This window comes from Oncorhynchus gorbuscha, linkage group LG14 (genome assembly GCF_021184085.1).
Source record: "Oncorhynchus gorbuscha isolate QuinsamMale2020 ecotype Even-year linkage group LG14, OgorEven_v1.0, whole genome shotgun sequence".
In the NCBI taxonomy this organism is placed as follows: Eukaryota; Metazoa; Chordata; class Actinopteri; order Salmoniformes; family Salmonidae; genus Oncorhynchus; species Oncorhynchus gorbuscha.
In genome coordinates, this window is record NC_060186.1 from 36,234,636 (window position 1) to 36,250,756 (window position 16,121).

Here is a 16,121-nt window from a genome sequence, read left to right on the forward strand (position 1 = left end):
TTTATTTTTTATTAAGGTCCAATTGGGTCTGATATAGTTGTAGTCTGGCCCATTTGGGTTCGGATGTGATTGTTCAAGTCCGGGTCCCCTTTTCTTAAAATGATTGTGTTGTATTACTTTATTGTATCACTGTATTACTTATACAACTAATATAAGGACAGGACATGAGAAGGGAGTAGAAATTAACATGGGCATTGTTTAATGCGTTTCACAGGAATAACATTCCAAGCATTTCATCGTAGGTAAGCAAGGGAGTTACAGGTGCCCTAAAGGGACAAGACTAGAACATCAATACACAACATATTCCTCCCCCTTTACCTTTGATGATTCAATGTTTTGCCTATTGTTTTCTTTTTAAAATAAGTTATCTTAATGTAAATAAATGAACTTCTCAGAATAACCTTTTTTAAACTAGGGAAAGTGGGTAGACTGACACAGTTCCCCGACTTAACCCTGGGGTGTATTCTGCCCCAATGTCAGAGGTTAGTCTGAACTAAATAGTCAACCTGTCACGAGTTCGTCTTTCTCTTGCAGGGTAATGACGACGTACAGGTGAGTCTACAGTCACATTGTCTCTGAGTCGGAGTGGTGATGGTGTATGCACAGACTGGGGTGCAACAGTACCCTGAATAGGCTCTCTGGCTGGTTCAGGTGAGTCTGGAGCACTTTCCACATTTGTAGGTTGCTGCAGTGGATGTTCAAGTGATGGCTCGTAGTCATGGTAGGCCTCCAGTAGCTGATCTTGGATTGTCGCTTGACAGGAGTCATCTCTGAGGTTGGTTCCTGGCAACAGTTGATCCACGTGTCTCCTCCAGATGATGTTTTCTGGTGTGTGAACTGTGTAGGACACTGGTCCTGTTTGTGCAACCACTGAGGCTGGTATCCACTTTGGAACTTTACAGTAGTTCCGAGCAAGAACGTTCTCTCCAGCTATGAAGCTTCTGTCATTTGCTTTGCTCTGTCTCTCCACCCTGTGCTCTCTGTTGTGTCTGTACAACCTGTTTAGTCTTTGGAGGTCTCAGGAGGTTGAGTCGCATGCAAAACTGTCTTTTCATCATGGCTGACGCGGGTGCCACTTTGGTTGTAGCGTGGGGAGTGTTTCTGTAGGTTAACAGGAAGGTGTTTTTATGTGCCTATTGAGGGAGCCGTTCCCTTGTGATGATTTTAAAGCTTGCTTCATCATTTGGACAAACCTTTCGGCGAGGCCGTTTGTTGCAGGATGGTACGGCGCTGACTTGATGTGCTGAATTCCATTTGCTTCCATGAATGACCGGAATTCTTCAGCCACCTGTTGGGGGCCATTATCACTAATGAGTTGCTTTGGCAAGCCGAAGCGACTGAAGATTGACAGTAGCTCTTTAATGGTTCTCTCTGCTGAGGTGCTGTTCATCACTATGACCTCAGGCCATTTGCTGTGTGCGTCAACTACGACTAAGAACATACAATCCTCCAGTGGGCCTGCATAGTCTATGTGGACTCGCTGCCAAGGCTCCCCTGGGAAGTCCCTTGGGTGTAGTGGCGCTAGCTGAGACATGTTCCTCATCTTTTGACGTGCAGATCATGACTTGACCTTGTCTTTGATAGCTGTGTCCAGACCTTGCCACCAAAAGTAGCTGCGTGTAATCTCCTTCATTCACACCATGCCACGGTGCCCTGAATGTAGTTCTTCAAGCACCTGCCTTCTCAGTGGTGGCGGTAAGATGACCGGAAAACCCCATAGCAAGCATCAGAACTGAACTGTGAGCTGGTTTCTCCTCACTAGGTAAGGTTATAGGCTGCCCGACATCTCTCCTTCTTTTCCACGAGTGACTATGTCCGCGACCTCAGACATCACTGGGTCAGTGTGGCTGAACTTTTTCACTTGGACAGATGTAACTGGGGCGTTCGTCACTTCCTTGAAGTAGAAGATTTCAGCCTGGGAGTGCTCAGTGTGTGCGACAGGTAAGGGAAGCCTTGAGAGACCGTCTGCATTGCAGTGCTGCTCAGACCTTCTGTACTTGATATCGTACTGGTGAGCAGATAACAATGCCCATCGCTGCATGCGGTTGGCTGCATGCGGCTGGCTGCAAGCGGCGGAATACCGGTGTGGGGACCAAAGATGAAGTTGAGGGGTCTATGGTTTGTCAGCAGTGTGAATCGTCGGCCATACAGAAACTGATTAAATTTCTTAACTCCAAACACAATGGCGAGTGTTTCACGCTCTATCTGTGTATAATTGCTCTCGGCTTTTCTTAAGGGCCGTGATGCGAAAGCAATTGGCCTTTCTTCACGTGATGGCATAATGTGTGAGACAACTGCACCAAAGCCATAAGGCGATGCATCACATGCCAACTGTAATGGCAGGTTGGGGTTGAGGTGGGTTAGGGCCTCTGACTGAGCTAAGGCTGTTTTCACTTTCTTGAAGGCCTCCTCACATCTGTCTGTCCACTTCCACTGTTTGGTTTTGTTCAGAAGTTAATGCAGTTGCTTTAACATGTTAGCTAGGTTGCTTCCGCAACGGCCTTCACCTTTGATGGCACCTTGTGGAGACCTGAACTGTCGATGACGTGGCTCAGGTACTCAACAGAGGGCCGGAAAAACTTGCATTTGTCCTTCCGGACCCTCAGACCGTTCTCCTCCAATCTCGGTAGTGTAGCCTTCCTGTTTCTCAGTGCGAGGTAACATTGGACCCCAGTGAGCCCACTCAGTATCTGGTCCATAGCTCTCTTGAAACAAGGCCGGAACTGAGGTGATTCCAAAAGGAAGCCTCCGGTACCTGTACAGTCCTTTGTGAGTCACTATGGTCAACAGTTCTTGTGACTCTTGGTCCACATGCACATGTAGATAGGCCTGACATACAGTATATCTATCTTACTGAATTTTTGTCATCCAGGTAAACCAGAAAAGAGGTTATCAATGAGGGGTAGTGGATATTTTTCAGCAGTCAAGACTGGGTTAATTGTGACATTGAAATCACCACAGAGTCTGAGGGATCCATCTTTTTTTATGACTGGAACAACGGGTGTAGCCCATTCACTGGATCCAATACTCCACTCTCCACTAGTCTGTTTAGCTCAATTTCAACTTTTGGTTTTATGGTGTATGGGACAGGTCTAGCTTTGAAGCATTTAGTTTGCTGTCTGGTTTCACGGTCAGTTTAACTGTTATGTCCTTCATACTGCCAAGTTCTCCTTTGAACACATCCGCGTGTTTCCTCAATATCCCTTGTAGGTTTGTGTCCTCTTTTGCAACCATGTGAATTTCCTGCCAGTTTAGTTTGATCTTTTCCAGCCATGTGAGTCCTAGCAATGCTGGATGGTTGCCTCTCACAATGTAGAGTGGTAGCTTTACCTTCTGTTTGTTGAGCTCCACTGTAACAATCACGCTTCCTCTCACTGAAGCAATCTCACCGGTGTATGTTTTCAGTGTCATCTTTGTGGGCTGTAGTGTGAGGTAATGTAGTTTCTCCTTGTATACCGCCTCAGACAGCAAAGATATGGCTGCTCCAGTGTCCACTTGCATCCGTACTGCGGTTCCATCCAGTAGCGGTGTCACCCAGTATTCGTATCCATTGTCTGAAATGGACAAAACATGCAAAGATTCTTCCCCTTCAGACAGGGTATCACTTTGTTCATCCGCTATGTGCTCCATTTTATGCACTTTCTTTTTGTACTCCCTGAAGTCGCTTTTCCTTTGTTCAGTACTTTTGTTTGATTTTCTCTTTTTGTTTTTACATGCACGTTCGATGTGACCCTTTTTTCCACAACTTCTGCAGTCTAAGTCTTTGCACCAATACTCCACCAACACTCGTGCCTTGTTTTTTAACTCAATAGACACCTTTGGCACTTGGGTCGATGCACTTAACTGTTGTGCATCTTTATTTGCCATTTCCAATGACGTACTCACTTCTATTGCTCTCTGCAATGTTAACCTCTTGAAGCTAGGGGGCACTATTTTTATGTTTGGAAAAATAACATTCCCAAAGTAAACAGCCTATTTCTCAAGACCAGATGCTAGAATATGCATATTGACAGATATGATTCATCACCAGGTTTTTCAGGCGTTACCAGGCTGTGCAATAGATTGAATGTTTTTCCTCCCATAACAGTCAAAAATGTTGGCACGACTTCTGTTTTAATTCCATTTGCCAACACAAAGTACTCAAACGTTCTGTGTAAGAACTCCATTGTTCCACAGATTCATCAAATGTTCCTATATTTCCAACCAATGCAGACATTTTCGGTTTATTTTTCTTTCTCACACTTTTCTGATGTTCCCTTACTCCCAGGCCCTTTTTTTATTTTAACTCACTCTGACTTCACTTTCCCGCAGCTAACTCTTCCTTTTTTAATCTTTGTTTAAAAGAAATGTAGCGCAGCTAACTCTTCCTATCCCTCGGGGGGTCTCGTTGCTGTGACACCAAAAGCACGTTTTGTTTGCGTCTTTCTACGGCGAATTATTTTTTATGAATTTAACTCAGACTTTCTGCCGAAGATAATGAGCACAAACGTGAGAACGTTTCTTTTTCGTCGCCAGTTGTGTTGTATAGCACACTGTATGACTTATACAACTAATATAAGGACAGGACATGAGACGGGAGTAGAAATTAACGTGGGCATTGTTTAATGCGTTTCACAGGAAGAACATTCCAAGCATTTCAACGTAGGTTCTACTGGGTCCGTTCGGGCCCAGTTAAACCAGAGAAGACTTCTGCTATAGGCTACTATGACGTGGGTAGAATCAATAATAACCACAGCGTCTATCGAATAGCATGGAGGTTTGTTGATGACCAATGCCACTGACTGGGGACAGTGAATGAGAAACTAAACAGCTACACAGTCACCAAATATCTGCTAAGTAAACGTCTGCAAGACAACTACCACAGTCATGGGAATATGCAGGTTAAACAGAGAGCCTACTGACCATTTAGTGAGGGTGGATATAAACCATAGACTATATGATATATGTGGAGTGTCCAATGAATATGTAGCCTATGAGCAAATAATATAATCCTCGCAAATATGTGCAGGTCACACGGGATTGAAATTCACAGAGCAAATATCTGGACTACGCAACTAGGCTACTGTCAATTTCACATTGCAGTGCAATAAGGCTATGCATTTCAGGTGACAAAAAATAATGGAATACTGCTTCAACCTGTAGTAGAGCTACGCCGCAGTTTGGTCTCTCCCTCCAAATCACATCTGGGACAGTCATGGGATGCGCGAGGCTGCTTAAATTTCATCAAACGTTGTAATAATAACGATGTAATAAGCCATGTCCTCACATCAAAGTACGCCCATGGTCGCGTCGTCTGGCCAGTGCATTTAGTGTCCAGCTGTTTCAACTGGCTGGTAAATGTAAAAAAATATATAAAAAAATCACAGGGTGTACATTCATTGAAGAGACCGGCATGAGGACGTGCTGAGAATAAAAGTATGGAGGGCTTCCGCGGTACAGACACGGTTTGATTAAATTAAACATGTCAATTCCAATTCAAAGATGCCTCTGTTGGACAGCACATATTTATCTCGTATAGTAAAACATTGTATCATTTGTAGTGATAGTCTAGTCTGGATAATTTTGGCAACATTGTAGCCAGTAACAGATATTTGTTAAAAGTGATATTGAAAAAACCAGCAGTTTATCATCTGTCAGTTAGCATGAAGAAAATTAGTTCTTGCAACGATCTAAAGGATATAGGATATCAAATAGCCTATAGTTTCATGTGAAATTTCCGATATCTGAAATCGTTCATATTTAACGTTAGCACTGTTATGACTTGAAATTGCTGAGTATGGTCTGTTCATGTTGATAACGCCAGCGTAATTTATACACAACTTGTAAGCTATATACACTGTGAAAGGTCGCCTAATAAAGGAATTTTAGAAGTTTACTTACATTTTTGTAAGACAATGTTTTGGGTGCTCCGGTTGAGTGTTGACGAATGTTATTTGTGCTCAATGTTGATTCCATTCAGCCTTTCCCAGTGTCGCGGATCCGCAACATTTCTACTTTTAGCCTGGTCCCCAGTAATAATATTATACAAGGGGTTCAGCCAACCTAGAGAATTGGCACTTTAGGATTGGCACGTGTATGAGCCAATACACGAATTCATTAATATTCAATTAGTCGTTTTGTACAGCAGCGAGAACCAACCCAGTAGTGGGTGTTCCGCAGCGGGTCTTAAAAATCGGCTAGGTAGGGGCAAATCTCAATTGTTAACCTCGTGTACTCTCTGTTGTCTCCTCGCCTCCTTCTCAAAACACATTGGATGAGAAATTCAGAGGGGAGGGACATTTGGCTTTCTCATCCAATGGATTTTGAGAAGGCGAGGAGAGCAGAGACAGGACGCGAGGAGTGAGTAATTGAGTTTCTCCTTAAATAGTCAAATGAACAATTCTCAGAGTCCCATGTATGAGAGTAGGGTGATGTCACTGGCAACCAATCAAAAGTGCTTTACGAGGAAGAGTGAAGCAAGTGTAGACGGATGATAACATTCTCAGATTAGAAATTCGTTCATCCTGTTTCGTCTTTAATGCGTTCTTCTCCGCCTATTTATGCAGAAAATACAGTCATAACCACTGTAGTAGTTGCATGCAATTTAATAGTTTAATAATGATTGTTTTTTCAGGGGCTAACTGGTTTATAGTGATTCATATTATGCAGCTAGGCTATGATATTACAATGGTAATGCATAATCTACAATAGCCTGTTATATAAAGTTATGGCCACAGGTGCCTTCAATTAGCCTTTCTGTGATTAATGTTCATTGGAAATTTTCTTGACAATTTGCTCATTTAGGGGTGTATCATGGATAATTATAGTCATGTGATGTCCTGCTCCAGAATAGCTATGCCTAGGTTCTCCCTAGTAGATACTGTATAACAAGGCTCATGTCTCTGCATATAAGACCCTGAACCAATACCTTACTCAAGATATTTTGATGTAGGGCTATGGCTTAGGCATGTATATTATATGGACATTTAAAGGTTCATATGAAAGGGCTCATGTCTCTAAGACCCTGAACCAATACCCTACTCACGATGCTGTGATGTGTAGCTTGCACATCTAGGTTATATGGACATATACTTGTTCATTATAGCCTGTATACATTCTTCTTGGATATGCACTGAGTGTACAAAACATTATTAACATTAGGCTCTTTCCATGACCTAGATTGACCAGGTGAAAGCTAAGATCCCTTATTGATTTCACTTGATAAATCCACTTCAATCAGTGTAGATTAAGAGGAGACAAGTGCATTTCTTTTTATGCCTTGAGATAATTGAGGCGTTGCTTCATAACTTTTCGGGGTTTTGAAGAAAATGGCAGAATATATTCAGCCGAAGTCCGACGAAAGCGGATACAGATTCATTGCTTTAACTAATTATGACAAATGTTAAGACAATTTTGAAAAATGTAATAAAGTAATGCCTTTTCAAATAAGTTACGTTACATGTTAATGTTGGCTGACAATTTGTTAGCTACGTTTTCCTTACAAACCGCATAGCATTATAGCAGTATGTATGTTAGCTAGTTACCTAACGTTATTTGGCTACCAATACATCCAACTTGCCAGACAGTATATATACTATCTGCTATCTATCAAACTACCCAGTGTTTATTGACTTGATTATTTACATCAAATCAAAGTTGATTTGTCACGTGCGCCGAATATAACAGGTGTAGAACTTACAGTGAAATGCTTACTTACAGGCTTTAACCAACAGTGCAATTCAAACAAAAACAAAAAAAGGTATTTTGTGAACAATAGGTAAGTAAAGAAATAAAAACAACAGTAAAAAAAAAAAACAGTAGCGAGGCTATATTTAGTAGCGAGGCTATATACAGGCACTGGTTGGTCGGGCTAATTGAGGTAGTATGTACATGAATGTATAGTTAAAATGACTATGCATATATGATGAACAGAGAGTAGCAGCAGCATAAAAGAGGGGTTGGGTAGGGGCACACAATGCAAATAGTCTGGGTAGCCATTTGATTACCTATTCAGGAGTCTTATGGCATAAGGGGAAAAACTGTTGAGAAGCCTTTCTGTCCTAGACTTGGAACTCCGGTAACGCTTTCCATGCGGTAGTAGAGAGAACAGTCTATGACTGGGGTGGCTGGAGTCTTTGACAATTGTTAGGGCCTTCCTCTGACAACGCCTGGTGTAGAGGTCCTGGATGGCAGGCAGCTTCGCCCCAGTGATGTACTGGGCCATACACACTACCCTCTGTAGTGCCTTGCGGTCGGAGGCCGAGCAGTTGCCGTACCAGGCAGTGATGCAACCAGTCAGGATACACTCGGTGTTGCGGCTGTAGAACCTTTTGAGGATCTGAGGACCCATGCCAAATCTTTTTAGTTTCCCGAGGGGGAATAGGCTTTGTCGTGCCCTATTCACGACGGTCTTGGTGTGTTTGGACCATTCTAGTTTGTTGGTGATGTGGACACCAAGGAACTTGAAGCTCTCAACCTCCTCTACTACAGCCCTGTCGATGAGAATGGGGGCATGCTCGGTCCTCCTTTTCCTGTAGTCCACAATCATCTCCTTAGTCTTGGTTACGTTGAGTGATAGGTTGTTATTCTGACACCACCCGGCCAGGTCTCTGACCTCCTCCCTATAGGCTGTCTCGTCGTTGTCAGTGATCAGGCCAGGATCCAGTTGCAGAGGAAGGTGTTTAGTCCCGGGATCTTAAGCTTAGTGATGAGCTTTGAGGGTACTATGGTTTTGAACGCTGAGCCTTTTGTCAATGAATAGCATTCTCACGTAGGTGTTCCTTTTGTCCTGGTGGGAAAGGGCAGTGTGGAGTGCAATAGAGATTGCATAATTTGTGGATCTGTTGGGGCGGTATGTAAATTGGAGTGTGTCTAGGGTTTCTGGGATAATGGTGTTGTTGTGAGCCATTACCAGCCTTTCTGTAACGTTTGTCGTCGGAAGGAGACCAAGGTGCAGCGTTGTAGTAAGTGTTCATGATACTTTAATTACTCAGAACACTAAACAAAAACAACAAAAGAATAACGAACGTCATGTTCTGCAGGCTTCACAGAGCTAACAAAAAACAAGATCCCACAAACAACAAAAGGAGAATGACAAATTATACGTGATCCCCAATCAGAGACAACGATAAACAGCTGCCTCTGATTGGGAACCACACTCGGCAGAAACCAAAGAAATAGAAAACATAGAATTAAATCAACTAGAATGCCCACCCTAGTCACACCCTGGCCTAACCAAAATAGAGAATAAATGGCGAGGGCGTGACACTTTCAAAGTACTTTATGGCTAAGGACGTGAGTGCGATGGGTCAGAAATCATTTAGACCTTAGTGTTCTTGGGCACAGGGACAATGGTGGTCTGCTTGAAACATGTTGGTATTACAGACTCAGTCAGTGACTGGTTGAAAATGTCAGTGAAGACTCTTGCCAGTTGGTCAGCGCACGCTCATAGTACACATCCTGGTAATCCATCTAGCCCTGCGGCCTTGTGAATGTTGACCTGTTTAAACGTCTTACTCACATCGGCTACGGAGAGCGTGATCACACAGTTGTCCGGAACAGCTGATGCTCTCATGCATGCCTAAGTGTTGCTTGCTTCGAAGCAAGCATAGAAGTGATTTAGCTCATCTGGTAGGCTAGTGTCACTGGGCAGCTTCCCTTTGTAGTCTGTAATAGTTTGCAAGCCCTGCCACATAAGAAGAGCGAGTCGGAGCCGGTGTAGTACGAATCAATCTTAGCCCTGTATTGATGCTTTGCCTGTTTGATGGTTCATTGGAGGGCATAGCAGGATTTCTTATAAGCTTCTGGGTTAGAGTCCCGCACCTTGAAAGCAGCAGCTCTACCCTTTAGCTCAGTGTGAATGTTGCCTGTAATCCATGGCTTCTGGTTGGGGTATGTACGTACAGCCGCTGTGGGGACTACGTCCTCGATGCACTTATTGATAAAGCCAGTGACTGATGTGGTGTACTCTTCAATGCCATCGGAAGAATTCTTGTTCCACTCTGTGATAGCAAAACAGTCCTGCAGTTTAGCATCTGCTTCATCTGACCACTTTTTTATCGACCGAGTCACTGGTGCTTCCTGCTTTAATTTTTGCTTGTAAGCGGGAATCAGGAGGATAGAATTGTGGTTGGATATACCAAATGGAGGGCGACGGAGAGCTTTGTACGCGTCTCTGTGTGTGAAGTACAGGTGATCTAGATTTTTTTTCCAACTCTGGTTGCACAACACATCATGTTGATAGAAATGAGGTAGAACTGATTTAAGTTTCCCTGCATTAAAGTCTCCGGCCACTAGGTGCGTCAGCTCTGAGTGAGCGTTTTCCTTTTTGCTTATTTCCTTATACAGCTGACTGAGTGCGGTCTTAGTGCCAGCATCCATCTGTGGTGGTTAACCTCTTGAACCTATAGGGGCGCTGTGTCATTATTGGATAAAAAGACGTGCCCGTTTTAAGTGCAATATTTTGTCACGAAAAGATGCTCGACTATGCATGGAATTGACAGCCTTGGAAAGACACAACTCTGACGTCTCCAAAACTGCAAAGATATTATCTGTGCGTGCCCCAGAACTAATGCAACAGGCGAAACCAAGATGATGTTTCATACAGGAAATGCCCCGGATTCTGAAGGCGGTGTGTTCCAATGTCTCCTTATATGGCTGTGAATGCGCCAGGAATGAGCCTGCACTTTCTGTATATTCCCCGAGGGGTCTGCAGCATTGTGACGTGTTTGTAGGCATATCATTGGAAGATTGACCATAAGAGACTACATTTACCTGGTGTCCCGCCCGGTGTCCTGTGTGCGTAATCAGTAAGTCCATGCGCGTTCCATTTCTTCAGAATTGAAAGTAAACTGCCACGATGGATTTTATCGTCGATAGATATGTGAAAAACACCTTGAGGATTGATTCTAAACATCGTTTGCCATGTTTCTGTCGATATTATGGAGTTAATTTGGAAAAAAGTTTGCGTTTTGATGACTTTTTAAAATATTTTTTTCCTTACCCAAACGCGATGAACAAACGGAGCGATTAGTCGACACAAATAATATTTTTTGTAAAAATGGAACATTTGCTATCTAACAGAGTCTCCTCATTGAAAACATCTGAAGTTCTTCAAAGGTAAATGATTTTATTTGAATGCTTTTATGGTTTTTGTGGAAAATGTTGCATGCTGAATGCTAATGCTAAATGGTACGTTAGCCATCAATAATGTTACACAAATGCTTGTTTTGCAATGGTTGAGAAGCATATTTTGAAAATCTGAGATGACAGTGTTGTTATCAAAAGGTTAAGCTTGAGAGCAGATTCATTTCATTTAATTTGCGATTTTCATGAATAGTTAATGTTGTGTTATACTAATGAGCTTGCTGATAGATTTACACAATCCTGGATACAGGGTTTTTTCGTAGCTAAACGTGACGCAGAAAACGGAGCGATTTGTCCTAAACAAATAATCTTTCAGGAAAAACTGAACATTTGCTATCTGAGAGTCTCCTCATTGAAAACATCTGAAGTTCTTCAAATGTAAATTATTTTATTTGAATGCTTTTATGGTTTTTGTGGAAAATGTTGCATGTTGAATGCTAATGCTAAATGCTACGCTAAATGCTACATTAGCCATCAATATTGTTACACAAATGCTTGTTTTGCAATGGTTGAGAAACATATTTTGAAAATCTGAGATGACAGTGTTGTTAACAAAAGGCTAAGCTTGAAAGCAAACAGATAAATTTAATTTAATTTGCGATTTTCATGAATAGTTAACGTTGCGTTATGGTAATGAGCTTGAGGTTGTAGTCACGATACCGGATCCGGGATGGCTCGACGCAAGAAGTTAATAAACAGCCACGGAAAGTATAGCTGAAAACTCTCTAGGCAAATAGGGTGTCCTGCATTTTATCACAGGATACTCTACTTCAGGTGAGCAAAATTCCTTAGTTCCTTAGATTTCGTGCACCAGCTGTTGTTTACAAATATGCACAGACCCCTCCCCCCCAGCGTATATCCCACTAGCTGAATATCTATGTCATCATTCAGCCACGATTCCGTGAAACATAAGATATTACAGTTTCTGATGTCCTGTTGGTAGGATATTCGTGATCATACCTCGTCTAATTTATTGTCCAGTGATTGCACGTTGGCGAGTAATATTGATGGTAATGGCAGCTTTCCCACTTGCCTTCTGCGGATCCTTACGAGGCACCCAGCTCTGTGTCCTCTGTACCTGTGTCACTTCCTCTTGCAAATAACTGGGATGTTGGCCTTGTCGGGTGTTCGGAGAATGTCCTTTACGTTCTGCTTGTTGAAGAAAAAATCTTAATCTTATCCGAGTTGAGTGATCACTGTCCTGATATCCAGAAGCTTTTTTTTGCCGTAAGATATGGTTGCAGAAACATTATGTACAAAAAAGTTACAAAAAACACATAATAGTCTAATTGATTGGGCGCCCGTAAAACTGCTGCCATTTCTTCCGGCGCCACGATTCAATGGCTATCTACTAATTTCTCATTTTAGAGCACTCTCACACAGAATAACTGATGAATTGATGAGTGCTCAACACCCATTCAATATGGCCCAGTGTCAGTAAATGTTGGCAAAAAAAGCATAACTAAATTGTTCCCAGCATCACAGGTACAGTAACCAACGCTCTGGATAACATGAAAACAGCCTATCCAGCTCTGCTAGGGCGAGTAAAATGGTCAGAGTGAGGTGTTCTCTCATTTGTGTCTGGAAGTAGCTAGCAAGCTAGCCAGTTAGCTTGGGTGCTTGACTGCCGTTGTGAGGGCAGAACGCTCGGAACAACCCTACTCTTTGGCCAGAGCGTCCAGTGTGTGCTCTGAATTTACAAACGGACAATCTGACGCTCTGAATTTAGAGGGCACACTCCAGATTGAATTTACGAATCTTTAGCTAGTCATTTGTAAAACTAACAATCTAGCAACAGCATCAACTTCAGGTAGACAGTCGAAGCCCTGGTATGCTCAACTTAAACGATACCATTCATTTCCAGTATACTAAAACACAGCTATGGATTATGTATGTGTGCCATTCATAGGGTGAATGGGCAAGACAAAATATATACACTCAACCGTTTCCTGTGTGTATCAAGAATGGTCCACCACCCAAAGGAATACCAGCCAACTTGACACAACTTTGGGACGCATTGGAGTCAACATAGGCCAGCATCCATGTGGAACACTTTCAACACCTTGTAGAGACCATGCCCAATGAATTGAGACTGTTCTGAGGGCACTATATATTGTAATTATTTCGCCACTATGGCCTATTTATTGCCTTACCTCCCTTACCCTACCTCATTTGCACACACTGTATATAGACTTTTTCTATTGTATTATTGACTGTATGTTTGTTTATTCCATGTGTAACTCTGTGTTGTTGTTTGTGTCACTCTGCTTTGCTTTATCTTGGCCAGGTCGCAGTTGTAAATGAGAACGTGTTCTCAACTAGCCTACCTGGTTAAATTAAGGTGAAATAAACATTTTTTTTATTAAAAAGGGGGGGTTGGGAGGCGGTGCAACTCAATACTAGGAAGTTCTTAATATTTTGTACACTCAGTGTATGTCCTTTCAAGAATCAATTAACCCCTATGATAAAAGTATAGTCCACCAGGACAACACGTCCACCATGGTTTGATACAAGTCTATTACTGTAGAATAACTTTTATTTAAAAAAAAATGTAACTGCCACTTAGTGTCATTCAAATGTACTTTTATTCTGTTTTATTTTGACTTGAGGAACTTATACCCTACTTCCGGGTTGGAGCGAGCGGTCGCATCCGCACTTCGCTCCGCAGGTAGTATAACTTTTTCATTACATTTCATTACATTTCATTATAGTACAACGGTTTGATTTGTCTAATCTTAGCAATTTCTTCTTAGCTAGCTACATAGCCGTCTTTGTATCAAAGATAATTGCGTAATTATCGTATTTCGTCGTCCTAACGTAGTCTACACTGGACTACATCTGCCCAGCAGCTAGCCAGCTAGCAAACGTCCACCGAATAGCAGCACTGTAGAAACTATTACACTCAACTGAACGACTTGATTAGTGTAGTGTAGCTAGCTACATAGCTGTCTTTGCTGTCTTCGTATCCAAGATAATTGTGTAGTCTAGAGTGTGTAGTCTTAGAGTGATTATCTTAATTTACCGAGGTTAGCTAGCCAGCTATTTGTCGTCCTTAACGTAGGAGACACTGCTAGCTAGCCAACAGCTAGCCAACATCTACCGAATAGAACTCAACAACCCGGTCGCATTCCGCTTCGCTCCACAGGTAGTATCACATTTTCATTTCATTTCATTACAGTACAACGGTTTGATTTGTTTGATCGTAGCTAGCTACATAGCTAGCTACATAGCCGTCTTTGTATCAAAGATAATTGTGTAGTCTAGAGCGATTTTCTAGGTTAGCTAGCCAGCTATTGTCGTTCTTTTAACGCAACGTAACGTAATCAACACTGCTAGCTAGCCAGCTAGCCCCCGAATAGCAGCACTGTCGAAACTATTACACTCAACGGAACGACTTGATTAGTGTAGTGTCAACAACGCACCCACTGCCAGCTAGCCTACTTCAGCAGTACTGTATCATTTTAATCATTTTAGTCAATAAGATTCTTGCTACGTAAGCTTAACTTTCTGAACATTCGAGACGTGTAGTCCACTTGTCATTCCAATCTCCTTTGCATTAGCGTAGCCTCTTCTGTAGCCTGTCAACTATGTGTCTGTCTATCCCTGTTCTCTCCTCTCTGCACAGACCATACAAACGCTCCACACCGCGTGGCCGCGGCCACCCTAATCTGGTGGTCCCAGCGCGCACGACCCACGTGGAGTTCCAGGTCTCCGGCAGCCTCTGGAACTGCCGATCTGCGGTCAACAAGGCAGAGTTCATCTCAGCCTATGCCTCCCTCCAGTCCCTCGACTTCTTGGCACTGACGGAAACATGGATCACCACAGACAACACTGCTACTCCTACTGCTCTCTCTTCGTCCGCCCACGTGTTCTCGCACACCCCGAGAGCTTCTGGTCAGCGGGGTGGTGGCACCGGGATCCTCATCTCTCCCAAGTGGTCATTCTCTCTTTCTCCCCTTACCCATCTGTCTATCGCCTCCTTTGAATTCCATGCTGTCACAGTTACCAGCCCTTTCAAGCTTAACATCCTTATCATTTATCGCCCTCCAGGTTCCCTCGGAGAGTTCATCAATGAGCTTGATGCCTTGATAAGCTCCTTTCCTGAGGACGGCTCACCTCTCACAGTTCTGGGCGACTTTAACCTCCCCACGTCTACCTTTGACTCATTCCTCTCTGCCTCCTTCTTTCCACTCCTCTCCTCTTTTGACCTCACCCTCTCACCTTCCCCCCCTACTCACAAGGCAGGCAATACGCTCGACCTCATCTTTACTAGATGCTGTTCTTCCACTAACCTCATTGCAACTCCCCTCCATGTCTCCGACCACTACCTTGTATCCTTTTCCCTCTCGCTCTCATCCAACACTGTATCCTTTTCCCTCTCGCTCTCATCCAACACTTCCCACACTGCCCCTACTCGAATGGTATCGCGCCGTCCCAACCTTCGCTCTCTCTCCCCCGCTACTCTCTCCTCTTCCATCCTATCATCTCTTCCCTCTGCTCAAACCTTCTCCAACCTATCTCCTGATTCTGCCTCCTCAACCCTCCTCTCCTCCCTTTCTGCATCCTTTGACTTTCTATGCCCCCTATCCTCCAGGCCGGCTCGATCCTCCCCTCCCGCTCCGTGGCTCGACGACTCATTGCGAGCTCACAGAACAGAGCGCCGGGCAGCCGAGCGGAAATGGAGGAAAACTCGCCTCCCTGCGGACCTGGCATCCTTTCACTCCCTCCTCTCTATATTTTCCTCTTCTGTCTCTGCTGCTAAAGCCACTTTCTACCACTCTAAATTCCAAGCATCTGCCTCTAACCCTAGGAAGCTCTTTGCCACCTTCTCCTCCCTCCTGAATCCTCCTCCCTCCCCCCTCCTCCCTCTCTGCAGATGACTTCGTCAACCATTTTGAAAAGAAGGTCGACGACATCCGATCCTCGTTTGCTAAGTCAAACGACACCGCTGGTTCTGCTCACACTGCCCTACCCTGTGCTCTGACCTCTTTCTCCCC

The 16,121-nt window shown here is 43.5% G+C and overlaps 1 protein-coding gene and 1 pseudogene across 1 annotated transcript in view; both read right to left on the bottom strand.

Moving 5' to 3' along the window:
* Positions 1 to 6,086, bottom strand: part of LOC123994861 (dual specificity protein phosphatase 10-like) — a 39,030-nt gene extending 32,944 nt beyond the window's left edge. Inside the window, exon 1 of the mRNA XM_046297917.1 lies at positions 5,881 to 6,086. The gene's annotated coding sequence lies outside the window, so the exon portion shown is untranslated. The remainder of the gene's footprint in view (positions 1 to 5,880) is intronic.
* On the bottom strand, positions 2,481 to 3,501 carry LOC123995518 (annotated as a pseudogene).
* Positions 6,087 to 16,121: the final 10,035 nt, after the last annotated feature.